Source organism: Cygnus olor, chromosome 9 (assembly GCF_009769625.2).
Source record: "Cygnus olor isolate bCygOlo1 chromosome 9, bCygOlo1.pri.v2, whole genome shotgun sequence".
In the NCBI taxonomy this organism is placed as follows: Eukaryota; Metazoa; Chordata; class Aves; order Anseriformes; family Anatidae; genus Cygnus; species Cygnus olor.
Genome location: NC_049177.1, coordinates 18518346 through 18545875, shown reverse-complemented (window position 1 = coordinate 18545875; position 27530 = coordinate 18518346). Strand labels below are relative to the sequence as shown.

Genomic DNA, 27530 nt, shown 5'->3' with positions numbered 1-27530 from the left:
GGATTATTCCAGATCTGGAGTTTGGAGGTTTTTACATCTATGTTTTGCTTCATCCTATGAAAAAGAGTAGATAAATACCCTAAGCATCTATACAGTTCTGTATTTTTCTTAAATGAGTCAGGATTCAGTCTTGACGGGCTGGGTTTTGTGTTTGTTTATGCATATTTTCAATGCTTAGATAAAAGGACACTTATTCAGTCTACCATCAACACATTGCCGTGGTTTAAGGGGGAGGGAAGAAAACTCTTGGCATATATGGAAAATATATGAAGATCTGAATCACATGGGTGTTCTTTTATTTGCAACCATCATTTATTTTCTATTTAAAAACAAATTAAATAGGAAATGAAAGAAAACATAATACAGATCTGGTTGAGGCAGAAAATGGTAATTAAAACAGTGAACATCTGCATGACAGGATATTTCTAAAAAAGGAATGATTTCTTGATTGTTACATATTTTGATTTTTAAAGAAGCGCAAGGAATTTAGGACCTCAGCAACCACTGAATCTGTATAAAAGCTGGATGCCTAATTGCCTTTTGTGCCTTTCTGAAAATTCTCCATGTGTCCTCCTTGTTTTCGGTATTTTTGGTGGTATCTCAGTTCAAGGAGCCCAAACTCACAAGTGTGAAGCTGCAAAACGTAAAAACCTCTTGATATTCACCATTGTAGCAAAAAAAAGACCTTGCAGTGTGTCCCAACCTTGAGAAAATATTTTGCTGTGTAACTAACTACTGTGTTGTATATTCACTTTTTTGTTCCTGCACTAGATCTGTTACAATGAGCACTGTTTGCAACTGTGTGATTAATGACTTCTGTCTCCAGTGCACTGTACAGTAGCGCAACCAAGCAATACCTGTGAGAGTCCCATAATTCCTGAAGACATATTGTCACAATGAGACACTTTTTCAGCTATTATGCATCTTTTTGTGTTCTGTTTTGGTATGAACAGACAAATGTTTATTCCTTTTATACAGATTTTCTCCATACACCTTGTTATTCTAACTTACAAACCATGGGTACAATTTTATCCACAGTAAAACTGAACAGTAAGAATAATGCATGCTAACAACATAATGTAAAATAAAAGCATCCCAAAGTCTCTTGATGTGAATTGTTAAAATGGAAGCCAAATTGCACCAAATTCACTTTTTTGATTATTTTAAAATTTAGGATTTGTGTGTGTGTGTAGGGGAGGATAGTTTTGCAAAAGGCAACTATTATCAAGGTGCTGAAATTAATTGGCTGCTTTAATTGAGGTAGATTACTAGCTAATGCTTTCTTGAATACAGTAATTCTCCTATTAAATTATCTTTGAATAATTACCTGAAATTTCTCAGCTGCAGGGACTGATGGCTATTTAATTGCACAGTGATGTTGCTATATAATTACTTAACAAGGTGTCCTTTAATAGTTTAATTCCCCTTTTCCAAGAAAAAAAAAAAACCCTGCAAATACAACTTATATTTTTTAAGTGTTGTGATTTTACTTTTTTTTTTTTTTAGTAGTACAGATAAATATAGGTGAAGCAGTAAGAGAAAGCTATTTGTTGACTTGCTTTTAAAAGTAAGTCTTTAGATTGTTCAAGCATAGATTTGGACTCAGAAAAGTTTTAGAAACAAAAAAAAATGGTTAGGCATTCCTTTTGTTTCATTATGTTTATTTTTATTTATTTATTTTTAACATGTTTTACATCATACTTAGAATGAGACATCAGAAACTTAGGTGTGATATGTGAAGACTTAACTATATTTTTGATGAGTTTTATGAATATGGATTTGTCCAGCTAATGGTATATTATGTGCTGAACCAAGGCAGATTTTTCAGGATTTTTAAACCTGTATTTATTCACCCTGGCCAGAGAGAGTGAGGAGATTATTTCCTTGATGGTCCCTAGCAGCTGGAAAGAGTGACTAGAGAAAACAGCCATTTGCACAAAGATGTTCAAAGAAAAGTTTGGACTATTCAGGGGTCACAAGGAAAATGTCCTGGGATCAAGGATCATGCTGCATGATACACATTTTCTTGATAGTTCAAGGAGAGATTGTTTTTACTGTCTGGAAATATTCCACAGTGAACACAAAACTTGGCGGGTATGAGGGAGCATATTGTTAAGTCAAAACCTGAGACTGGAACTGTGAAGCTCAACACAGCATTCTGGAAAATTGCAGAGAGGTGTGGTAAGGACACCTTATCTGTTCAGTTTAGTTACATGAACAATTGTGCCTTTTCACTTTCATCTATATGTTATAGATCTGCTGGATCTATAGATTAGTCCAAGAGAACAAGTTCTGAACTTTGAACAGAAACAAAGGTCTGTTTAAAGTGTGAGGGCTTTCAAATTTCCTTCTTAAAACTGAAGTACGTGCATATAGGGATTGCTGATCAGTATGTGTTCCACACTGCTTCCGTGACAATTGATGGAGGGTGTGATCTCTGAACATCTGTACCTGGAAGCCTCACGCTGTTGTTCAGAGGCTTGGGACTTTCATTCTGGATGTGCCAAGTTCCATCCTAAATAGCCTTCAGTATAGGCAGAAGTCTTTACAAACAGATTGAGGAGACTGGTGCAGAATTTGCACAAAATGGTCAGCAATGGTCAGCATTCATTTTTGAACCTCTTAGAAGCATTCAAAAATCCCTATTTGTATACACCACTTCAAGGCCAGCAGAGAATAGTCAGTCTATGCTCTGTCCACAGTGATTGTTTCTGTAGGCAGATCTTTAAAGGATAAAGCTAGCATACTGGCTATACTAGATTAGAGGCACACATAGCACAAGCTGTCAGGAATGAAGGCATCAGTGCTGCATGTGTTATTCCATGAATCAAGAATTGTATGTTCATACCATCTAGTGTTATCTCCACTTTATCAGAGATGAATAGCAAAGTGTTGTGTTGTTGTGTTTTTTCTTAATATCCATCAATCTTGCAAGCCTGATATGAAATATTCATTGCCTGATTTTCAGCAGTGTTCAACTTCACAAGATGGCCAACAGTGCGTTCAAATCAGACACTAAAGAATAGATTTTTTTTTTTAAGCAGGATAAGCTGATGTAGAGCTGTTGACTGGATGCGATTTATTGTCAATTTGTATAAATAAGTCTGAAAATTGCAAGACATTCTTGAAATATTTTCCCTAATGCTTCAGTCAATGTGTGAGAAAACCCAAAACAGGAAAGAAATGTTTCAGAAATAATTTCTTGTCTGAGAACAAATCCATCCTTTTTCTACTCTTAACTTCTTAGTAGTCAATGACAAAAAGGCAATCCTTCCTCCTTGGGCATGAACAGGCTAGGACCTTTACTTTATTTGATCTAAAAAACTTGTAATCTTTGCAGACTGCCACTTCTGCCAGAGGCCCGTGCTTCAGCAGGGGCTGAAAGACTGTGTGCAAGTGGAACATGAGCGGAGCACTAGGCTGCTGCAAATGTCTCTGCTCCTCTGTTCATCCAGAGAGCTCAGGTCGTGGAGCTGCACTGTACCAGTGTGCTTGCGTTGTCATTAGATGTGCGTAAGAATATGGGGGAACATAAACAATGTCTTTGAGCTTAGCCATATCCAAGGGCCTGACATTAGGACTGGAGCTCATGTGTGCTAGATTCTGTATCATGGTGGTGTGGTGTTTTTTGTTTGTTTGTTGTTTTTTGTTTTTTTTTTTTTGTCCCTTGTAGACATAGGGATATAAATAAAATTCCGTGAGGCAAAATACTGTTGTCCTGAAGCCCTTCAGCCTGCTGGAGATAGAAGGATAGTAGGTGGAATATATAAATGGAAAGATTAAGGGATATACCAGTCACCTCTCCAGAATGTTTCCAAGTCTCCCAGAAGTATTTTAGTTTCTTCTCTGCTTCTCTTGCTTTTTCATTCTTTTATTTTTCCCGTTTTCTTTCTTCTTTGCTTTGACCTCTGCTTGTTCTTCATCTCTTTCTCCCCCCATCCAAACCCTCCCTTTTCATTCCCCACTCTTTCTACTTTACTCCTCCCCTCACTCATTCTCTTCAGCATTGCAGCAATGGTAGTCAAAAGAAGAAAGGCACGGAATTATCTGTTACTAAATGGGTGGTGCTGATGGAAAATTAGGGAGGAGGAAAAGAAGAATTAATTATCCATAATATAAGGGTTAAGAAATAAGATTTTCCCAACTAACAGTAATATCTGAAGATATCCTAAATTTCTGAGAAATGTGAACATTCCTTCTTCCTTCGTCAGAAGGCAGTAGTAGCTAAAATGTTAGAAAATGAAAGAAAGGGTCAACCTTTTGTTTTTATCCCTGCTTTCTGTAAGTAACCTGTATAGAGATTTTTTTCAAGGTTGCTGAACACCCACTGTTCCAATTTCTCTGCTTCTTAGGGAGGATGAGGTGTAATTGTAATCTGTTGCTTTGAGATCCTACTATGAAAGACATGAAACAAGTGCAAGTTGTTATTGCTAGGAGGTAGTGTGTATAACCAGTCACTGACTGCAGGACCATCCATTAATTTTTGTTTTGTTTATTTTTAAAAAGGTGTGCGGCTGATATGGAGAATATGTCAAGTCAACTGGATGAGTCAGCATGGGCAACATAAAGTGAGTTTGCTTTTTAAAGAAAAATGTTCATGCTCTAGGTGAATTTATTGCGATTTTACCTGCAGGGTTTTTTTCAGTACTTGCCTTGAATGAAGGCTGATAACATACATTAACGCTGGGGAACATCTTTCCACAGACTTTTTTTTCTTAAGAGTCGTGATGATCAAACTCATATCCTCTTATCAATATGTTTTGCAAGAATATCTGCATTGGCCTGAAGACTCACTGACCACTCATCAGTACAAATAAGGTTTTGAAAATCATTTCATTTCATCCCTGTAGTGGGAATACATCAAACATTGTCTCACTCAGTGTGTATGAGCAGGCACTGTTTTTGTGGGCGTTTTGGCTTTGTAATTTTAAATTAAGTGGGGTGCTGTTAATGTCCAAGCAACCTATTATAGAATTAAAATGGCAAATTGAAATGCAGATGCAAGATGATATGCAGACACCTAGACCTTTTATAACTCTATGCAGTGTTTGGGGACTGGAGAACAATATTCAGAAATTTGAGGGGGAAATTAATAGGAGGCACAGAGTTGGTCACAGTGGCATTATTATTATACCTTTGCATTATTTCGTATAGAAAATTAGCCAGAGGTAAAGATGGTGGTCTTCCTTCTGATGTTTTGCACAGCTGTAATACAGCTGTGAGATTTGATCCAATACCCACTGAAATAAGTAGTAATGTTTGTGTTGCAAGTGGTGGATTACATGTTAGGACCACAGATAGGGAGTAATCACGAGGCTGCTCTGAACCATGGGAGGGAAGGAGCTGAATTGCCATTTGCCAAATTGCCATTGCCAGGGTATCTCAAAGCCATCTTTTTCTGCAAAGTGTTGTGATAAGCATTGTGCTGAATTGGGGAATCTAGGCCTCAGTTTCTTCGACCCTCTGTCAGGAAGGAACACTGTCCACTTTGTGGTTAAATGAAGATGAAGTGCTGATCTTTACTCTTTCTAAAATTCTTTCCCTTCTTAAAACTAAGACTCATTGAACACAGGTCATTGAACACAGGTCATTACCTGTCCTGATTAGCTCTTTTAATTTCTTTTTAATGCCATACTTTCAGTGAAATGCTTGGGGGGAAAAAATGGCTGGCAAAATGTGGTTTAGGTTTAGAATTCCATTTTTGAGCAATAGATTGACTCAGAAATTAGTACTTCAATATATTTTTTATTATTTTTAAATTATTTATATTATTTACAACTTCCTTCTTCCATACGTCAATCACTAATGATAAGATAAATATTGGTGTTATATTGGTTTATTAGTTTGGAATAGAACAGAGCAAGTAAGCTTTTATTCACATAGTGGTTACAACAAAAGTGGTATATCAACTCTAACATTTAATGCTTTCCAGAATTAAGGGTAGCCTTACAGTTAAAAAAAATAATAATAATTGTCTTAAGGTAGAAAATTCACATACATTGAAAAATATGAAATTCCAACTTTTAGCAGATTTGTTTTCCAGTTCAGAGATATTGTCCATTGGTCTTTCTGTTGAATGAATTAAGGTGTGAAGGTGCTAGTGCTGATTTGTTTTTATTCATAGTTTTGTGATATTGCCTTCAGAGGGTGGGGTGAAGCGAGACCCCTAGGAGGGATGTGGGGCAGCACCTTTGTGGGCTGCAGGGTCTGCTTGAGAAGGAGACACCAAACTCTACAGGTGGGGACAGCAAAGATGTCCTACACAGAAGTGGGAGCCTGCAGCTTGCACAGAGTCTGTATGGTGGCAGGGAGGAGCACGCAACAGTCAGTGATGCCTTCAAGGCAACGGAAGGAAGAATTTTCTGGGGACTGGGTAAAGTTACATGCAAATCAAAGTCCCCATATCTGCTGGAACCAGGCATGGAGGCAAGGATCTCCTGTAAAAATGCAGTGGGCAGGGGTAAAGCTGAATCATCATCTTTGCAGTTCTGTCCAGCATTGCTGTCATTGAGAAGAAGAAGAATGCAGAAAACAACAAAAAAAAAAAAAAACAACAAAAAATTGAGGTTAGTCAAGAAATGCACAGGCAAAGCTGCTTTAATAAAATCATATGACCTTGTATCAGTAGAACATGATGCTAAGTTTGCATACAAGTGTGCATTCCACGCCTCCTGTATTACATTTTATTTAACCTTATCACTTAATTTTATTTTTAATACTTTTTTTTTTCCTGAGTTATTTTCTTCCTTTATCTCTTGAGGGGCTTGTATGATGCATATTTCCATCTAGAATGAAAATAAAGTTCTCAAATCTAAACTTTGCAGAAAATATCTCAACCTTTTCCTGTCTCAGTAACTACTAGAATTTTCATGTTGGTCAAGCACCAGGTCACATCTGGGTGTTTGACAAGGGTATCACATACCGCGTATCGGGTGCACAAAGTGCCTCACGCAGGGTTGGCTGGGTCTCCTTGCCAAGCACAGCTGTGGCATACAGGTACAGACAGGGAAGTACACTCCCAGGTGGTTTCTTGGAGAGAAGGTCTCACTGGGAAGCTGATATCCCTATGCCGCCATGTAGCACAAGACCTTTTTGCTTGTTCAGGCGTCCCAAATACCAAAGTGATGGTGAGTAGTGTCAATTCTAGCACCTGAGATCCTGAAGCAGGAGAGGAGACTTAGCTCAGTCCATCACAATATGTAGACCCTCATCTGTAATATGGAGAGTTAAGTGGGGGCAAATCAATGAGTTCATAGTTCAGGAGACTTGGCAGGTGTGCTAGTGTTTCTGTCAAAAGAATGTGTTTGTTACTGTTCCTTGTTGAGATTAACCTGAAAATCCAAATAAATGTCAACACATGAGGTCACTGGATGAAAGAAAAGTTTTACAGTTGGCAAAAAAAAAAAAAATCATAAAACTTTTTCTTTAGAGTAAAATGTTTTAACTGTATCATTTTCAGCCTTCTTGTCATGCTGTAAGAAAAAAAAAAGTGGATCTTGATAAGTTGAATTTTATGTCTGGATACTGTTTATCATGAGACCAAGACCAGTGAGACACTGGCAGTCCTTCAATGTGCCAAGCTTAAAATAATGTAAGTGACATTTGTGAAATGGATGTATTAGTTAAGAAGCTTTAAGAAAGTTGTTCTTGTTGTTTTTATTAATACTTTTTTTTATAAGGCTGCAGTTCTGGATATTTTATGCCTCTTTGGGAAGCTAGAACTCAGGCAGACTTTCTTTTAGTGTGGAAGAATTGTTTTTTTCCTCCTACCTTAGTAGAGGGCTAGTACTTTTTTTCTCTGGTGGTACTTGGGGTGAGGGGAAGGCAAGCGTGGGTCATCAGAATGGTTCAGACCTAAACATTTCCTAATACTGCCCCTACAAACAAGGTCCGTAGACATTGTGGCAATTACAAATAATATCAAATTCAAAGGTATGCACATATCCCTTATCACTAAAACCAGTTAGAAGGATTGCTCTAACTTTAGATGTAGACTTTAATACTAGGAAAAAGCTCAGAATAAAATTATAGTGAGAGTTGCAAATTAAATAATTTGGATGAAATGCACTGGATTTAATTCAGATCCTTTGGATAACATGGGTTGGACTAGGTCTTCTCTTGTGGATATCCAGAAAAAAAAGGATACTAATTCCTCAATTCCATATCAAGGTGTGTACAGCTTTCGTTCCCTTTTACAGCCTTTTGTGATTCTACTTTACATCTTCTTCTTTTCTTTTCCTCAATCCTGCAGCTTTCTTCTGTCTCAGATTCTGTATTCTGGATATTCACTTCCTGGTAGTAAAGGAATACCTTGTTTCTGACTTTCTGGTGAACTTTCATATTCTCTTTATCTATATGATAAGAGATGAGATATTCATGCTCAAAGTGGTCATAAAATATTCTGTCTTTGATTTGGATTTACCTCATCTGTGTAAAGAATAAAGATTAAAGCACAGGCTATGCACATGAAGTTTACATATTCATATGCAGCTATCGTATATTAAATATCAATTCTACAATCATTATAATTACATTGCACTTTTTTGGTAATTGGCCTTAAACCATTACCCCCAAATTACACGTGGTATTAGAATTACACTACCATCTAGTGACTCGTAGATGTCCACGTTAGATTGTGCTTCCAAACCCTGGTTTTGTTAATAATAAAGGAAGCTTTTTTCTCTTCTTTTGTAGGTATGAGGTAGAGTTAGTACAGACTTAACAATGTGTCCTGCACTGAATCTAACTAGTAATAGGATTCAAGAGAAAACACCGTCCTTTTTAATGTTTCAAACTTTTGTAGATCTTTCAATGCAAAGTACCAGTTATCTTTATTTTAATGCATTCCTTTTGAAACCTTGAAGATCCTAATATTTGGCCTGAAAATAATTTGGTTTCGTGTTATTGTGAGTGCATTTAAAATAGTGATGCTCAACAAAGAGAGGGCAGGCAACGTTTCGCGCTGCCCTTGCCATTGGTTAGAGGCTGCAGTGGAGCTGCAGCCAGGAGGGGGCACAACGAGCAGCTTTTCCCGTTAACCCTTTGAAAAGTTGATGGCATAATCAGGGAAAATTTATGCGGGGCTTCAGACTGTACCTTTTTGTTGCACTTCTAACATATCAGTGAAATAGTGGCAAGGAGAGAAAGAGTCACAGTGTTGCATAATAGAAGAAATACATTTTAATTTTCTTTTCCCTCACATCTTTTTGCCCTGTATGTATCGTAAGTCTTCAAATGGTACTTAGAGCATAAAAAATCAGAATAGTTTTCCTTTGGTTATAACAGAAATCATTTTTGCTAGATCTGTATACAAAATCTTGTTTCTTCAATCTTGTGCATCTGGATTAATGTAGCAGGTTGTTATGAATGTTGCTGATAGGCATGTCGTTCATATGTGAGAGGTGTAATCAGATCTATAGGTCCTGAGGGTCTAGAAGCTCAAAGCAACTGTTAGGTGTGACATTTTTGACACTGAGTAAGACTTTTAGCGCTCTGGGCAATTAAGTATTTGTGTGTACCAAGTATGCGCTCAACTGCTTGCATAATTTGCATGAATAGCTAGTTGCACACACAAGTACATTATTAATTAACTGCCTGTGCTATTAACTGCTGTGGACGTACAGCTATATCTGTTTTCTTTTTTAGGAACATTTGTGTAAAATTTTTAGTGCTTGTAGGATACACCAGTAGAGGAAGAATAATAAATATAGCACTTTGTATGCATAAGTAGAATCCATATGAAGTTGTTGTTTCCATAAACCAGTAATTGCTACTTAAAAACAGTGTTTGCAGAATCCCCAAGAATCATTTTCAGTAAACTTATCTTCATTCTGACCTGTCAGTGCAGACATGCAATTTCAGCTCAGGTGTTTAAACTGGAGTACAATTTTTATGTACAAGTCCATATTGTGCGTTCCAACTTGGTAATGCAGTTCTTTTAATATAAAATGTTTGTGGGGGAGACAAGTTCAAGAGCTGAAGCTGATGCAAGTTGCTTCCATCCCTTCACTGGGCTTTGGATCAGGCTCATCAAGCCCAGCAAGGGGCAGGTCACTTGCACGACGGTTATAGAGGCTCTTCCCTCTGAATGAATAAACCATTTATAATTGTATTTTGTAAAGTGCACAGGCGCCATAAATGGTATGAGGATTTTTTTTTTTCTCTGAATTGGGTTCTTTGTACTGAAATGTGTAGTTAGCACAAATATTCATCCTGCTCTGCTGTAGAAACTGAAAGGGTCCAGAGGAAACTATGAATGCGCAAGTCATAGTGACATTTCACTCCTCAGTCCTTTGCCCTGATATTGTAACTTCACTATTTCTCGGCAAAGGCATAAGTGTGGAACATATCCAGCTAATATGAAAAAAAAACTTCAACTTTTCATGAGCGATGAAATTCAAAGCTTAAAATGGTGAAATTATATCAATTGAATTTCCCGTTCCTTTTTCATATTTGTGAGTTTTAGGAGCATGAACCTCATGCAGCTACGAAGCAGTAACGATGTGTGTAGACTGCTTATTTGTTGAAAACCAACAGTGAGTGCTACAGTACTTAGAAGGGAACTGTAATTGCTCTAAGCTTTTCCTCTTCTGGGGTGTATAGTACTCTGATCTTCATAATCCTGGGTATTGAGAAACTGAATAACAGTCGTCTTGTTTAAAGTAAAGTGAAAAACATCAATTGCATCTCTCCTCCCTGACTCTTACCCTGGCAGTATTGCCTTGAAAAGCAATTTTACTGCAGAACCACTGACATATTAGTGTGCTTAAAAATTAAGATGCTGATTCATTAGTCCTTGAAATTCTGAAAACAAATCAGTGCAAATTCTTCTTATTTGAATATTTTTATGAATTTATAAAAATAAAAATAAAAACAATACACTAAGATTTGTATATTTTAAATAAAAATATTTAATTTTAAAAGCTATGATTGGGGTGGAATGCTTCTTTAATCAGAATTAAGGTTCAGAATTAATATAGCTCTAATAATCAGCATCCCCATGAAAATGTGCATGCTCATCATAAGTAATATTTCGGTTTTTCTAGCCAGAAGCTCCCTATATATTTTACTGTAATGTCTTTCCATTGGTATTTTACTTCAAAGTCACATTAGAAATAACTAATGGACAAAATCCTTGTACACATCCTTTAAAGTAACGGAAACAAACAAACAACCCCCCCAAGTAATTGTCAGCCCATGTCAGCAATTCAGTTATTAGGATCACATAAACCCATGTCTTATATATTCCACCCAGAATTGTTTTAAGGTCCTTGTATGCATAGAATTTTGAAATATATTATTTGAATATAAAAGTAGATTATGTATTTCCCCTGTGGCTGGCCAAATGTCTTTCCAACAAAGGGTAAAATAAGAAGGCTATTTTTTTGTGTAAAAGAGTGATCTTTTTAGTCATGCTTGATTGCTTTTTCAGGACTGTCTCCATTTATAATGAGATATTCTTGGACTCATTTGAACCAGAAAGTTTAGCAAAATTGTTACATTTTTACATAAAATACCTTGAATTATTTAAACTGTCTCAAACTCAGTATTTTTTTTTTTAAATATGTGATATGTATTGGATTTTTTGTTTCACAGACTGAATATGACATAAAATGGCAATATATTTAGCATATTTAAAGAAATATTTGTTTTAATCTTTCGTACTTGTCATCACTTCACACTAATTTAGTCTTATCTGCTTCTAAGGAGTTATACAGTAAAGGATGCACTTGTTATTCAAATCCCTGTTAATGTTCCATATCATAGTTTGGCAAGAGAGCTGTTACTGTATTGGGCTATGATACAGGAAAGTTTAAGTTATCTGTACTTTTCAGAGAACTTGGCCTAGGACGTCTGTGCTAGAGCGACAAGAATAATGAGGAGAATTTACTTTTATCAGCTGTTTTAAATGGTATCACAAAATCTGTTCTGAACTAATGTTTTTAAAGGATCTAACATGCAAATAAATGTACATACCTTGAGAAAAAATGTATTTTCATTACAATCACAGTCCCCAGATAAAATGGTAAATATGTTATGCTTTAGGAATATTTATTTGTAGTTTAAGATACATTTCACAAAACCTACATTTGTTTTAGATTTGGAATTTATGCAATCATAATTCTTTGCTTAGCTCAGTCCTAGTTCTTGTATTACTGTATATCTAATGTTTTCAATGTATTTTGTAAACTATTTCATTTTAACATGAATAGAGTTTTCTTAACCATTTCTGTACTTAACAAGCAAAGATATCTTTATCTGATGTAAATCAAGTATCAAAACCCTATAGCAATTCTTTTTAAATGAACCAATTGTTTGATATTCACAATTTTATTTTACAGTATATCATTCAGGCAGCATGAGAAGTAGTTCTTTTACTTCTGAACCCACAGCAAAAGCTGTGTCTCATATCTCCTGTAACTGTCCATTATTTTTTATAAGATTTATTTTTGCCTGTGGTGCTGAATTGAAAAAGTCACCCAGCTAAAATGTAGTTACTTCATTTCCAAGTAAAAACAATAGTGTTTTCATGTCCATACTTATTATTATTCTGAGAATGTACTAATTTGTTACATCCAAGATGACGGTTAGTTTGGTCCATGAAAGAGGCACTGTGCCAACTACTGCAGTTAAGTAAAAGAACTTCTTTCATGGAAAGTAGTGGGACAGAAAGTAGCCTGCAGTGCAAGTGGGTACGGGGAGGCAGATTGCCAGCAGAGTCATCCTGGTATCAGGCTTTACTGTGTTGGGTTCTGAATGAAGCTAAAACTATGATTTCACTAAATGTCGGCGTGGGCAGCCAAATTTTCAAGCCACTAGTGCTCTAAGCAGCAACTGATAAATGTTTTATCCCTTCAGGCTGTAGTTGATGTTGCACGAGGATTTTGCATGTGCTCAATGCATTATCATTCTTGGCATTAAGCTTAGATAATTGTCTACTTATATTGAGTCTGTAATAGCAAAATACAAGTGAAGAGGCATGTTTTACAAAGTAAAACTATGAAATAGGTTTAGCTATATTACTATGGATTTTTTTTTTGTTCTATCCTACTGAATTTGAATGAGAATGAAGTATGATTCTATACCTTAATTCTGCTCAAACCAGGGTGGTCTCATAATTTTGTTTTACATGCATGACATTGCTTAAGGTCATTAGTTGTAAATCTTAGTATAAAAAGACTGAAAATATATTCAGTACTTTGTAGTTACCGAATACATATTTAAAAGCCTCTATGAAAAGTCGGGACCTACATGGCAGATTTTCAGTTACTGAATGGTCAATTTAATGATGTAGATTAGCTGTATCTAAACAGTAAATGGAGATAGGCTGTTGCAAGGCTTTGATGAATCTCTCTGATGCATATCCCAGTTGATCAATTTTCTAATTTTAGAGATTAGTATTCTGCTTTTCAGTCCTAATATACTCTCTGGTTACATTTTATTTGACATTCAACTTAGAGGAGGTGTAACTTTATTTATGTTTTTCTTTTGTTTTGCTGTAGCTAGTCTAACAAACAGAAATCAAATTCAAATTCGGACATTCTCTTTTCAGTGGCTAATATAATGGTCTTATTTTTTCACTTATTTTTTCGTAGTGTCACCTGTCTTCTAATTAATTCCTTCCCTATTGCCTTAAATGTTTTAAAGAAAAGTGGATTATATAGAGAGATTTTTTAACAGTTGAATTTAACTATGCTAAGAGTTTAACAGTGAAAACTTATAGAAAAATTACTTCTTTATCAGACAACTACTGCAATAGTAATACTGTGTATAGTATGACCAACTTTATTATGTATATAAGTTCTCTTTACACAGTGTCTATTGAGAATATACAGGGAGCTTTATGTGTAAATATTAAGTATTGTTTAAATAATTTAAGAAAAAATCCTATATTGTTTTTATTGTTCTTGTTGGAGCTGAAGTAGTTTCTGTAAGTGTATGAATTACTTTTTTTTTTTTCATTTTCAACATGAAGGCTACTAGAGTCTATCAAATTGATAAAATACCCTCTCAGACACATGCAGATCAAAATAAATTATCAAGAATACTATTTGCTTTGTCTTATGAGGGTAGGATCTTTAACATACAGAATAATTAAATATTTGTAATAAAGCAGTTAACTTGAGCAGTTTATTGCTGTGATTTGCAAAACTGCGTTGAGCTGCTTTCTTTTCATTTCAGTGATGGTGGAACAAACATTTCTTTAATAAGGCTACAACACATTCTAATTTTGTTGCAAAAGCTTAGATAAGGATCAGGCCCCCTCTGAATCACTGCCTTGACCTATGACATTGAAAGTGCTGAAGCGCTTTGGCAAAAGAAGAGTTAGTCATTCATTATTATGCACAGGACTTTCCAGTTCTAAAGGGGCTCTGTGCTTTCTCTCAGATAGACTTTGTTTGTTGGAAATGAGAACTGTATTTTGGCAGTAAAGGACAAGAACTGAAGCAACTCTGCAGGCAGACTCATTATGATATAATCCTTCATTAATCCTTATTCTCTATTAATAGATCATGACAGAAGTTTTGCTTTGGTTGACCATCTTCACCAGCAAGCAGTGAGAAAGCATTACTAGACAAAGGTCCAAACTCAGCTTTTATGGCTATCAGTTTATTTACAGTTTTGAGAAAGTATGTATGATAACCTGTGACAAGTTAGTGTACTAAGTGATCTGTTTTCATTGAGTGCAACCACGCTATGTATCTTAAAAATGTGATTTATCTATCTGAAAATGGATTACTTATGTGACTCACCTGGCAGATAAATACAGTGTAAACATTAGGTGTCGATTGCAGACTTGCTGCACGAAAAATATAGGGATGCGAGACTCCATCAGTAGTGGGGGTGGCAAGGGAAAGCAAAGGGACTGAAGGAGAAGAGCATAAGTGTCATGTGTAAATATGACTGAGAGAAAAAAATCTAAGGCTGTTTGTTTGTTTTGTTTTGGACAGGATCAGGAGAAAAACTTGGAACATAACTGTGGACTGTGTTAGAATATCTTTTTGTAACAAAAAATATTATTGTGCTTTTTATTAGATTTTTTAAAAAACGTAAGTCAAGAATAATGAGGTTCATATCCACCAAATGTAGCAACATATTGTTCTTGGCCATTCTCAAGTCATCCTAGACTGACAGTGATGAAGGACAAGTGCACATAAAAATAAAAACAAATATATTTAGTGTATTATTGACCATTGACTAGGTTGTACCTGGTTCTTCTTAGAGTTGGATTTATTTGCATTAAATCTTGACTGTGCCGCTATACATGGAACATAAGAACAGCTTACTTTTCTACTGAGATATTCCTATAGGGCTGCTGCTGACAGAATAGGCTAGTGGGTGTAGTTATACAAATTACACTTTGGAAATATTAACACATATTAGAAACGTGATTTGAATATAAGCCAAAACATAATTTCTGAATCAACTGTCTGCATTCTACAGAAGCTATATTGCATCATTTGTTTAAATGAACTGCAGTTTAAATGAACTGTTCTTTTAAAATGCAATAATCTGTGAGATTTTAATACTTTAATGAGGTAAAATAGACTACCTCCATTGCCTTCTGTGAAACTATGCTGATTCACATCCATTGCGAACTTGACTACAAATTTTATTACATCTTCTTATGCTTTTGCCTCTCTTTGTTATGGATATGTTCTCTGTAATATATGATTGACTGGGGAAAAATGGTGTAGAGGTTCCAGAGTTTTGGAAGTTGGTTTGAGAAGAGGTGCTTTTTCACATAAAAGTATGTTGGATCTTTGAGATAATTCCAGGATCAAATGCCTAAAATTTGGGGAAAAAAAGTATGTCTGAAAATGTAATAATTATTTAAAAAAAAAAAAAAAAGGGGCAAGACAATAATTTATGTCTGAAATTCTCCATATATTATTCTTTCATGTAGTTTCTTACCATTCTGACCTTTCTGGTCAAAAAGGTATGAAATATGAATAGATAGAATATATTTCCATAGGGAAGCTTCGTGATCCAAATAGAGGAGATAATGCAATGTATTTTACAATTTATATTTTTTACTGCCACTTAATGTGATACGTTACACAAAGGTTCTATATTTGCTGCATACTGTGTGAAACTGTTGTCAAGTTTGTTTGTTTGTGTTGTGTTTTTTTTTTCCCTCTGCAAATAAAATTTAATAATTCAGCTTTGCTGATGAGAATTATTTTTGAATCTGATTTAGTCATAGCATGACCATTCAGATACAGTGATAGAGAAGAAATGGGAAAACATAATTCAAAAGTTCTAAACTATTTTTCTTGTACTCTTGTTTTATTCTTCTTTGGGAAAATGCTCAAAAAAACTAACTTCTGTGCTAGGCTAGCTAAACATATGCGGACATAAAATGTTGATGGCTTTGATGTTAGCTAGTTGTAGATATATAAAGGCCTTTGAGTGTCCAAGTCCTGACTAAAGCTCACTGCCTCAGTTCATCTGATTTTATTAGTTGCTTTCTGAAGAAATTTCTGATGGTAGGCATTTTAATCTAGCCAACAAAAGACATAACAGGTTGCAATGGATGATGCTAACACCAGACAAATTCAGTCTGGAAATAGGGTACCAATGTTTAACTTCGAGAGTAATTAACCGTCAGAGCAACTTACATAGCAACAGGCTGGAATGTCTGTATTAAACTTTAAAAACAAAACATTTATTCAAATAGATGTTAAGCCTTAAATGCAAGTAACAGATTGAAAGAAATATGAGGTGAGCTTCCCCACTGGTCTGTGTTATATGTGGCTTTAAATCAATACTTGTATTTTCTGAAGTTCATATCATTCATAATTTACTTTTTATTACTGTATAATATACATATATACTATATAATCCTCTCTGATTACTGAAGTTTCTGTGGTGGACAAGGAGGAAAAGAATGATTCTTCATGTTCTTAAGTATTAGAAACTGGTAGCACCAGCTCTGTTATCCTGCAAGAACTTGAATTGCTGCTTAAGTCTATTAATAGTAACCACTATATTGTCTTTCACTTTTGCCTCTCCAGTACTCTTATTTTGGCACTGAAATTATATATTTGGAAAAAGCTATCCTCATTTTTCCTTTCCCCCCTTGATAGTCTTGGAAAATAAGTGGGGTTCAGGACACCCAACCAGTAGTTTTCCTAGTATGTCACATCTTAGTATTCAATTTTATTTTTATGAACACCATGGTAAATTCTAGGATGTCAGGTATGCATCTGTATATCAAGGATTCTAATATTTTTTCTTCCTGTTAGAGAGAAGTTTTCAGAAAATCAGGTGCGTATCAAAAGAGAAGGGAGCAAATATATTTATATCTATACAAAAAAAAAAAAAAAGCCTACAACCATCATGAATTTTTCAAGTTATCTCAGAAAATATAGAAATCCAATAGCTAAGGGCAAACCATCCCAAGCTCACATCATCTTTATGGATAAGGAGAAATTTTGACAGAAACACGTAAAAAAAAAAAATCTTGTTCGTGCCATATAGCTATGAGACCTATCAAATCTCTCTTCAGAAACCTGGTCTACCACAGTCAGGTATGGCTATGAGTGCTGTTTCTGGGTCATAGACAAGTTGTCAGTCTTTTACACTATAGTCGCGTCAATCTTCAATTGCAAACCCCATTACTCCTTCATTCTTTACAGAGCTTTCTGAAATGGGTCTGTAATAGTAAAAAGTCCTCACACTTTCTGGTATTGGGAGTGAAAGGTGGTTTCTCATCCAAATCAGAAAGGAGGTGGTTTTGTTTTTTCAAATTTTGAAGAAAAAGGAGCGTGGAAATGCAGTTTGGTTGTAATGAAACAATTTTGTTCATCCAGAAGCTAAAGTTCAAGAGGGCAATGCTGGTCACCAAAAACAGCACCCAGAGTTCAAAATACTGTTTTCTACACCTCAGAAGTAGTACCTGAGATGGTGGTAGTTCAGAATTTGTATCAGTTCAGAATCCTGTAGGCATTCATTCAAATTCTAGCAGAAGCAACAGAATACTTTGGGAAAAACAATGTATAGCTATATATAAATTGAATACAGTAGTTGCTTTTTGCAGGTGTCTGAAACCACTTGAAATCATCTCTGCTTGGTTTTCAACTTAATTTGAAAGTAAATATTTGGACATTAAACCTAATAGCATCGTAAAGAGCTTTGAATCTGCATCAATGCTTGTATTACTTTCCTCAGGACAAATTTGGGGCATTATCACCTCATTTTTCTATTGGTATCTAATTCAGCTGGGATGATGACAACTCAGAGCCAACATACCATAGTCAGCCAATATGAAACCACATATCATAATGCAACAGTGGTCCCATATAGTGCTGGTTAGGATCAGCATGTACTCTTGAATGCACTGTTTTTCTTTATCCTGAAATGTTCCATGAGACCTTCCACTCTTTTTTTTTTTTTTTTTTTTTTTTTCTTTCTATGCCTGTAACTATCATGATTGATGCCTCATTGCTGGACATGAGAGTGAAGGAGTGAAGATGGATGACCTTGAGGCTCAATGCTTGTGTGTTCAGAAAGAGAAATGTAATTGCATGATAACATTTGTGAGCCCAGGGTGATTTGCAAGGCATGTAAATCCTTAGTGCAGCAAATTTTAGGAGAGCTGATATGCAGCCAAGGCTGGTGCTGCTGTAGCCATATTTGTATAAGCAACGAAAGCAGTAGGAAGTCTTCACCCTTGAGCAGTGATGAACTCTGGACACAGAGTATCAGATACCAGTTTCCATTCCCATAGTTCAGATACCTATTCACCTGTCCTTCTGAATAGGTAGGCAGAAAGATTTAGGGACACTTACCTTTTTTTAAAATGTAAATGGGAAACCAACACAAAATGTTATTTCAGATTATGATGACTGCAAAACAGCTACTTCTGTAACTCCATCTAAACCAGAAGACTGGGGTTTTTTTTTGGTTTTGTTTTTAATGTCAAATACCTGGGCTGAAAATATCAGTTCAGTCACTTCTTGACCTATCTGTACTTTTTGACTCTTTGAAAAGTCAGGTAATGTGTGTCAAATCTTATTTTGTATTCTTCATGCCAAAGGCAGTTTTGGTTCCCAGGTATACCATGCGTTTTAGGCAATTGTTCTGAAATGCTGTGCTTTATTCTGAAGTATTACACCCTGTCTGTAAACTTTGGTTTGAAAATTTTATGCAATAAAAAAGTAATCAAGTAGATTAGCTATATGCTTTGGGATCCTCATACATAATACATACATTCAGTAGCTCACTCAACTGTGAAAGTTCTTACTCGGTAGTAGCCGGACTGTTTCGAGGTGTTGCACACATGACTTTCCTGCCCTTTTGTCTGGATTTTTTTTCTCTCCCCTTTGACATATCTGTAGCTTCAGTACTGAAGGGAAACTGAGGTGTAATAGATGTATTTTGTCATTTATATGCCATCATAGAAAGTATGAATACTGACAGAGAATGCTTGCTCAATTAATATTGTGGGGCACAGTGATCTTTGCTTGGAGCTCATGAAATGTTATAAGGCATATATATGAACTACAAAGCTGCCCTTCCCCTCGATAAAAAATAAAAATAAAAAGAGGTTCAGTTACCATAATAAGTTCTCTCTAACATCACAGGACGTGAGATCTCTGTGCCACTTCTGACTGGCTTTCTCTGCGTTCCTATTTTGTCAGCAGTAGATGGCAGATCCTTGTTGCATGTACCAAAGCAGTCTTTGTTACAGTGCCAGTCAGGGTCCAAGACAGTAGTGTGCTAGGCTCCATAAAAAAGGCATTTGTTGATAGGACAGTTGATGCTATTAATTAACATAAAAAGCATCACTTCCCAAGTCTGACTCTTCTGTAATGTCTTTCCACAGTATTTTTTTCTCCTGGTTCTTCTACTTGTGGCAATATATGGAATTATAGCTGTAAGAATGCAGTAGAGAACCAAAGTTATACATATTTGTAAGCTACATATGCAACTGGGCAGCTGATCAGTGAGCCTGTAGTTAATGGTCTGATGGCAGAAAGTAGAGATTGTTGTGTCCACCAATATTTTTCTGGCACTAGAAAGAGCGATTCTGAATCATTTTAGGCTCTGGGGCTGCATGCATGATCCAACACATGGAATATGGTGAATCTAGATATTCAAAGGAAAGTGAATGGAAATTGCCTTTTTTTTTCATGATAGGAGAACGAGTTTGTCACAGTGCCAAATGAAAAACAAATACGTGCAGATTTGTTCTAAAGATCTGTCAATAGCATTGAAACTTCTGGTGGCCAAAAGATGAATTTCAGATTCTGAAAGAAAACAACTAGAAAAACAGAATATAACAAAAGTAATTGAAAGCATGTGATCCCAGGTCTTGTGCACAGGTTTAATTAAGATCTCTACCTTCAAATGGTTTTGCCAAGCAGTTTTTCTAAACCTTAGGCAAAATAGGTTGGCTAGTCCACATTTGGAGGCACAGGCATTAATTTTCATGGTACAGAGGGAATCCCTTTGTTCAGAACTATGTTACTTCAAATGACTATTTCATTAGGGTGAATATTTATGTAAATTTTGGATACGCTCTGTGTACTGGAAAAACTCTTCCCGAAAATATGTAGCACATCAGTAATGAGTTGTTTTTTCCCTCTCCCTTGTACAGTTCTTAGAGATGTAAAGCAACACATCTTACGTTTCCTCCCCTTTTTTGCACACAGAATAGAAATTACAGCTACAGCTTAGCTTGTTTTGCCTGTGGATCAATGCCAGAAAGCAGTTTTGAAGGTGTTTTAAGATGAAGACATCTGGCAGCTGGCGTACTTACAATTCATTTGCCAAAGACAAGTTGCATGCTGTTGGAATTTTCAATTGAAGGTCACGCACCAGGTAAAAATCAGTCAGGTGGAGCTTGTGTGTGGTGAACCCACACACTTGAAGAATTGTTGGCTCAGGGATGTGTGGGTGGGCTATACTGTGAAGTACGCTTGTCTAATTTTTCCTCTTTAAAATGTGAAACTCAAAGCTAAAAAGAGGTCAGTAAAGCTGACAAGAAATCACAAGGCTATGACATTTCAGTGGAACCACCATCAATTAGTTTGAGCAGAGGGTGCCAAAAAAAAAAAAAAAATGAATAACAGACTCTGACATAATGTTGGACAAACACTCTGCTGTCAACTAAGTGGTCACACAGTTTTTACTCTCATTTTTTTCAGTAAGAAATAGCCTAGAGGATTATTTGTATACAGCTTTCTACTGACAGTGAATTAGTAACAGTGTGTCATTGTGCATTCACTTGCCTAATGACAGCTCTGAGACTAAGCTGTTTACATTAATTGATGTTTAATGGTATTAATGCAATATGTTTTACCATTATAAACTTTCTCTCTATCATTCTGGTTACTTACTAAGTTACTAAAACTTTCTAAATCAAGGAACCTGCACCCAGAATAGCATCTTGTATGTTTACATGTTAAATGCTTGCACTCTTTTTGAAATGGGGAAGTGTTGTTCAGTTTTACTGCTGGGGGGGGAAAGTCTTCATAAAAGAAGCTCCTTTTGCTTTAGTAGATCTACTTATGATTTGCATCAAAGTATAAAAGAGGAAAATGAGGCCTAGGATAAATATGTGCCACAACCTGTAAAAGTATGAACATAGCAGATTGTTCTGTGTTTTGCTAGATGGAAATCTTAATGCGGCTTTTTAGAAGGTTTTGCATTCAGATGTTTTTTAGGTTCCACACAAAAACGGTTCAGACAGTGTTGGGTTTGCTGAGGTATGAGAATAAGAAAAACTATTTGCAGTACTACTTCTGAGAAGCAAAGTTCAGAAATTAATAGAGCAGCATTACTCAGTAAGATCAACAATACGTCTCCTCAAGCAGTGGAGAGTATTGGTGTTTTTTTTTCTTCCTAAGTACATAAAAAGATACTTTTGTCATATTTTACCCAAAGCTCTTCAGCAGAGGGATCAGGGATACCAGTTGTTCCCTATAGATCTGTCTTCTGGAGTCTAGCCCCTAACTCTTAGGCTGACTGAGAAGTTATTTTTACTGCTCAGACTATGACCTTTCTGCACATCTTAGATGAGGAACAGAAGAAATAAAGGGATGTTTGATGGCAGTATGCAGCACAGGTACATGAACTTTTCTGCTTTTAAGGGAGTTATTTGCTACTGTTTGATTGCACTGCCATATGGACTCATGGCTAAAATGCTGAAGAAATCATTGGAGCCAGAAACCCTCAAACCCCAGTAGAATGTTATTTGAGGCAACACGTATTGTAGAGTTAATGAATCTCTTCAAGTAATTTGATGTCAATAGAGACTAAAAATATATGAAAAATAAAATGAACGTTTATTTAATACCCCCAAAATTGATGTCTTCCTAGGTAATACTGAAGCTATACCCTCTTTCTTCTATCAAATTGTAAGCTACCTATCTGGTACTCATATTTTGGACACCTAGACCTTACAGCAGTCCCTGTAGGTCCTCCTGTTATGTCCTCTTGCAGTTTGCAGGTCAACAGTAGCATAATGTGTCTCAAGCCTTGAGCACTACTGTTTAAAAAAAAAAAAAAAAAAAAGGAGAGAAATTTGGTTCAATTACTTTGAACCAAAGACTTTGACTGGTGTCAAAATTAAGTGTACAAAAAAAGGTGAATCTGTTTCACTTCTTGAGATGTGTTACATAAATTGTGTAAATGTGGCATAGTGTAAAATACTGGATAATTTTTTGCTTCATGTGAGAGGGAATGCAGAGTCTAAAGATGAAATATGAAACTGCTTTCATATGAGGATCTAGAGAAAATGCTGATGATTTGTCACAACTGTTCATCATTGTGCTAAACCTGTTTTGTTTTCCTGCTCAAGTTCCTGACAGATAATGGCAATCTGACATTCTTACTGTTTTCATTTTACTGAAAAAAAAAAAAAAATCTACAGATAAGGGGCTGAAACCAAGTAGTGTTACTACATTACAAGGCTCTTACTCTCTAAAGATTGATTTCTTGAGTAACATAAGGAGTTTCTGCTGCAATCGTGAATATTTTGAAGTTGTTCTTGCTTGATGTGAAATTCCATTACTTGCTGAAAGAAGCCTAAACTATGTTTACCCTGCAAAAAACCATCTCCGAGCACATGAAATAGTATAAGTTGCCCCTATTATCCAGCAAAGGGGAATTATAAATATTATGTGGAACATCTTTAAAATAATGTATGTAAGGAAGTATTCTGATCTGATTCTAAATAAAGATTTTGTTAGCTTACCTTAAGCTTCTAGGTGCCTGTAGGAATGACAAGTGCCTTTCTTCCTGATTTTGATGTAAGGTATGATGCTTGCTAGACTTACACTTGAGTGTGGCAAAACATGCATAACTTTTTGACTCGGTTTCACTATGACGCTGCTTTGTGTGTTATCTTGGATCCTTGAGTTGTTGCAGGAAGATACAGTTGACGTCTCAGAGAATATTACAAGTGTGCCAAAGGGCTTCAGTGGTAGCCGCTGGAGCCTAGCACTTGGTGTGGTCTAAATATAATTTAGAGTCTTGGTACTCTGTCTTATCATGCCCCAAGCCTGTTCCAGTAGTGTCTTTCCTCATTGATTCTAATGGGAGCTGAGATTCCCTAAGCCGCTTTGCTAAGAGATTTTAGTTTTGCTGACAAATTGTTAGTAGCGTGAAAACTCCTGATATTTTGAGGATCCCTTCTCCTTGGGTGCCAGCTAGAGCCAGTTTTACCTCCCAGAGTATCTTCAAAAGGTCTGTGTAGTGGAGATTCTACTTTGAGTGGTGTATCCATAAGAATGTTTTCAGTAATGATTTCTGAAGCTTTAGGGATGAGGATATTAGCCTCATGTCTGTGTTTTGATTATGGTGAAAGGTTAGCTATAAATTCAGTGTTCTTATTGCAGCCTTTCCTTTCCATAATGATGTACTTGGTTTAGTTATTGTTTCTGTTAATTCTAATGCCACCTGCTGCTGAGGAAATGGCATGTGCTTTATAAAAGGAATTATACATATTTTAAAGGATATAAATTCCAGTCTTTTAAGAATAAAAGTGGGTATTTGGTAAGTAAGAAGTAATACTATCTTAGAATGCGTTTTCAGGACAGAATAGATCCAAACACATACTGAAAAGATAGTAAGACATAGCTACAACTGCACTGTGGGAAGATTCTCTCTCATGTATATAAATACATATATATATATATATATATATATATATTTCTCTCACGTGTATTTATATACATATAAATATATGAAGCACTCTGCACAACTCTGGCAATATAGAACAGGATAGAAGGGCTGATATAAATAAATTTTAGAAAGAGATAAAGGATAAAGGATATTCAGTGGAAATGAGACAGGCTACAGGTGAAAACTTCAGAACTTTCAGAGACTTCTATTTTTCTTTTCTAATTGATTTGTTTTGTCTGAATGTGAGTGTTTTGTTTTCTAGTTGCCATCCTTGATTTAAAAACTGTTCATCTTTGGTAAAAGTATGCTACTTTAAAGGGAATGAAAATTTGAAGTTACAGAATTGATGGGTGACACAAGATTTTATGCAGGGAACTTTTAGTCACAGTACATTCTTCTGAATTTAATTATCTGGACACTCATATGGAATGAAAAATGCTTGACAAACAGAATTAATACTAATAAGCATTATCCTAAGGAAATAAGTAGTTAGAGACTAAAGACTGAAGAAGATTGAATTTGCTTAAAGACCCTGAAGAAGTACTTCAGTATTATGTGAAGATGAGGTAAAATTGAATAATGTTGTAGAAAAAAAAGACTATAGATATAATGAATCACTAAGAAACCAGTACATAGATATGCTGTAGATCTAAATAAAACCCAAGAATAATGAAATTTTGCTGAAAAAATGATAATTTATTATAGTGAGATGATTTATTAATGAATATTCATTGGGAAAGAGAACCTTGGAAATGATACCAAGGAAAATTATGCATGGATAGCAAAGAAATATAATGGTCAGCAATAATTATTAGATAGTGTAGTGCAATAGTCCTACATAGCAGGGGTCATTTGAAGAAAACCTCTTTTCTTCACACAAAATTTGTGTAAGGCTGTACTGTACAAAACTCTTAAAAATATTAAGAAAGAAGTAAACCAGAATTTCACAGGGAAAAAAGGTCTAATGTCCTGATTATTATTTCCCATTATTATGCCTTTGTTACTCTGTCATAGGTGCACAGCTTTATATGTGCAATTAAATGAATACATATATATTTATCTATTGCTTGTCTAATATGGTCAATAGTTTATTTACTGCGTATATAAAGCCTTATGTGGATGCGTTCATTTTAGCATGGCTACATCGAGCATAAAGCAGTACAGAGTTTGGTCCCTTTCCATCTCAATAATGTCCAGAAAATTGTATATTTTACAAATTCTTTTTTAATTTCAGAATGTCTTTTTAATCTATTTTGACACAAATTCCTTTATTCTTGCATCTCATTTGTATTTCTGTATGAACTTCATTACTTGAAGTGAGGTTGTCTTATTCTAGTCTTCATCATAGTTATCTAGTTACATCGGTTTCTCTTCCTCTTGCGAGGTAGAGAAAGAAGCCCCTCTACCCAATGATAAAGTCAGTTGATCTAAGGTCTCTAGTAGGGCCAACGCTGTTTCCATCATTCTTGTGTACATAAAAAATGCTAATTTTGTAACTCTTTGTCATTTAGTGTATGAATTTCAAACAGACAAATTATTCCCCCTTGAATTCCTCATATTTACAGTTTTTCTTTCAGTCCTATTCAAGAAGAAACTAATATGTACTTTATATGCACAATGAATGGCTTAAAACAAATTAATATTTACTGATGGTAGGGATGAAATAAAAGTATTTAATTATAAATTCTTTTACATCGGCAACATGTAAATAGCAAATTGGGTAGTGAAATAAGTTGGAGTAAAGTCTGGACTTGGGTGAAGGGAATTCAACTTCCATGTTGCAAAAATGTGACATTTAGTAGTTCACATGCATTGGCATTAACACATCCTTCCTTTTTGGCAATAAAATGTGACCAGAAGAAAGAACATCACCTCTCTGATGAGCTGCTCTTTCAAAGAGATTGGGGGAGCATTCTTTCTCACATCCAGATGGCCTATGTGTGGCATGGAGTAAACAACAGCGGTAAGATGTGGGCTACCCACTTGCCAGAAAACAGGTACAGACAGCTTCTGTCAGGTACAAGGAACTGTAGAGGAATTTAGCCCTTCAACTCTGGAGGTGCCCAAATAAGAGTTTAGGAACCTCTGAAAACCAACACCTCTGTGTTCCTTTTCTGTTTTGGAGAATACACAATATGTGTTTCCTAAATTGTATAAATCAATAAGAAGTTAAATTTTCCTGATCTCTATTTTAATCCTATGAAACATCAGTTCAGTTCCTTCAGTTGCATAGCTGTTTGTGAAGAGACTAAAACGAGCTTGGTAATGTCTCAGTATTTCTATCGTAACTCATTTGGGAACTTTTTTTTTTTTTTTTTTTGAGTAGCTCCAGTGTGTCACTTAGTACTCCTAAGACCAGTGTTATTAGCTGTGCCCTCCTGAACTGAGCCGGTTGGCACCTTCAGCTTAATAGTGCTTCTGAGCAGTCTGGTGGTTTGGAACCAAATTCCACTTCCACATTCAACACCTTAATCATATATAAAAGAGCTTCCAGTACATACCTGAGGGTATAAGCTGGTTCTGTGTGATTAATGCACATAGATTATTCACTGAAGCTACTTCAAAATTTTCATAATTGGTATCAGGAAGTTTGGATAACTGTATACTCTGCAGTATCTTTACTACAGAAATTTTCTGTCGCAAGCTGCCATGCTCAAGTATGCATTTATTTTATGAATGAAGGTCTTTTGCACATTAAGATTAAAATCCTCTGCCTCTCTGCTATGAAGGAAAAAAAAAAAAACTCTTTGAGAGTGCAGTTCATGTAAACCATTTCTTTAAAAACAGAGCCCTTAAATAGCTCCAAGTACATTTCTGTGTATGACACATAAATGTCCACTAATTGCATGAAGGGAGAACTGAGATTCCAATAGCAAATTCTGTAAAAAGTAGATATACAAAGAAAAGTGGAAGCATCTGTTTAATATATACAGCATTAGAATTTAATTTTACCTCTGTGATGCTTTTGTGTAGCTGCAGTGTTACAGAGGAGCACATAAGCATAGTAGTGCAGTGTCAGCAGGTGCATGCCACCAAATTACTGCTTTTAATTTGCATATTCATCTGCTAAGAAGCATGTCATTATCATATCAAAGGGATACTAAGCAACATCTAGCTTCGAGAGATGTGGCATAGTTTCAATACGAGCAATTAATGCAAGATGAGGACTCTCTTTTTGTCATGTCTCCTAGGGATAGCTGTAATCGGGCTTATTATTGGATACCAATAAGACTGAGGTACCAGTTGGCAGAGAATGAGAGAAGTACAGAAAAACAGAGCTGTATGAGGCGTCTTAACTATACACTTGATAGCAAACCAATTCTCTGGTCACTTTTTAAAAACAAAAGCTGCTACTATCTGCCGAATAAGTCTGATCAAAGATAAACATTATATGT

The 27530-nt window shown here is 35.6% G+C and overlaps 1 protein-coding gene across 5 annotated transcripts in view; it reads left to right on the top strand.

Annotated features, from left to right (window-relative positions):
* The window catches only part of SOX2 (SRY-box transcription factor 2), a 275994-nt gene that overhangs the window by 129093 nt on the left and 119371 nt on the right, over positions 1–27530 (top strand). For 4 of the 5 annotated variants that reach the window (XR_005822346.1, XR_005822347.1, XR_005822345.1 and 1 more), the window contains one exon: positions 4507–4568. The exons of the other annotated variant lie outside the window; for it this stretch is intronic. The gene's annotated coding sequence lies outside the window, so the exon portion shown is untranslated. The remainder of the gene's footprint in view (positions 1–4506; positions 4569–27530) is intronic. 5 annotated transcript variants of the gene reach the window in all.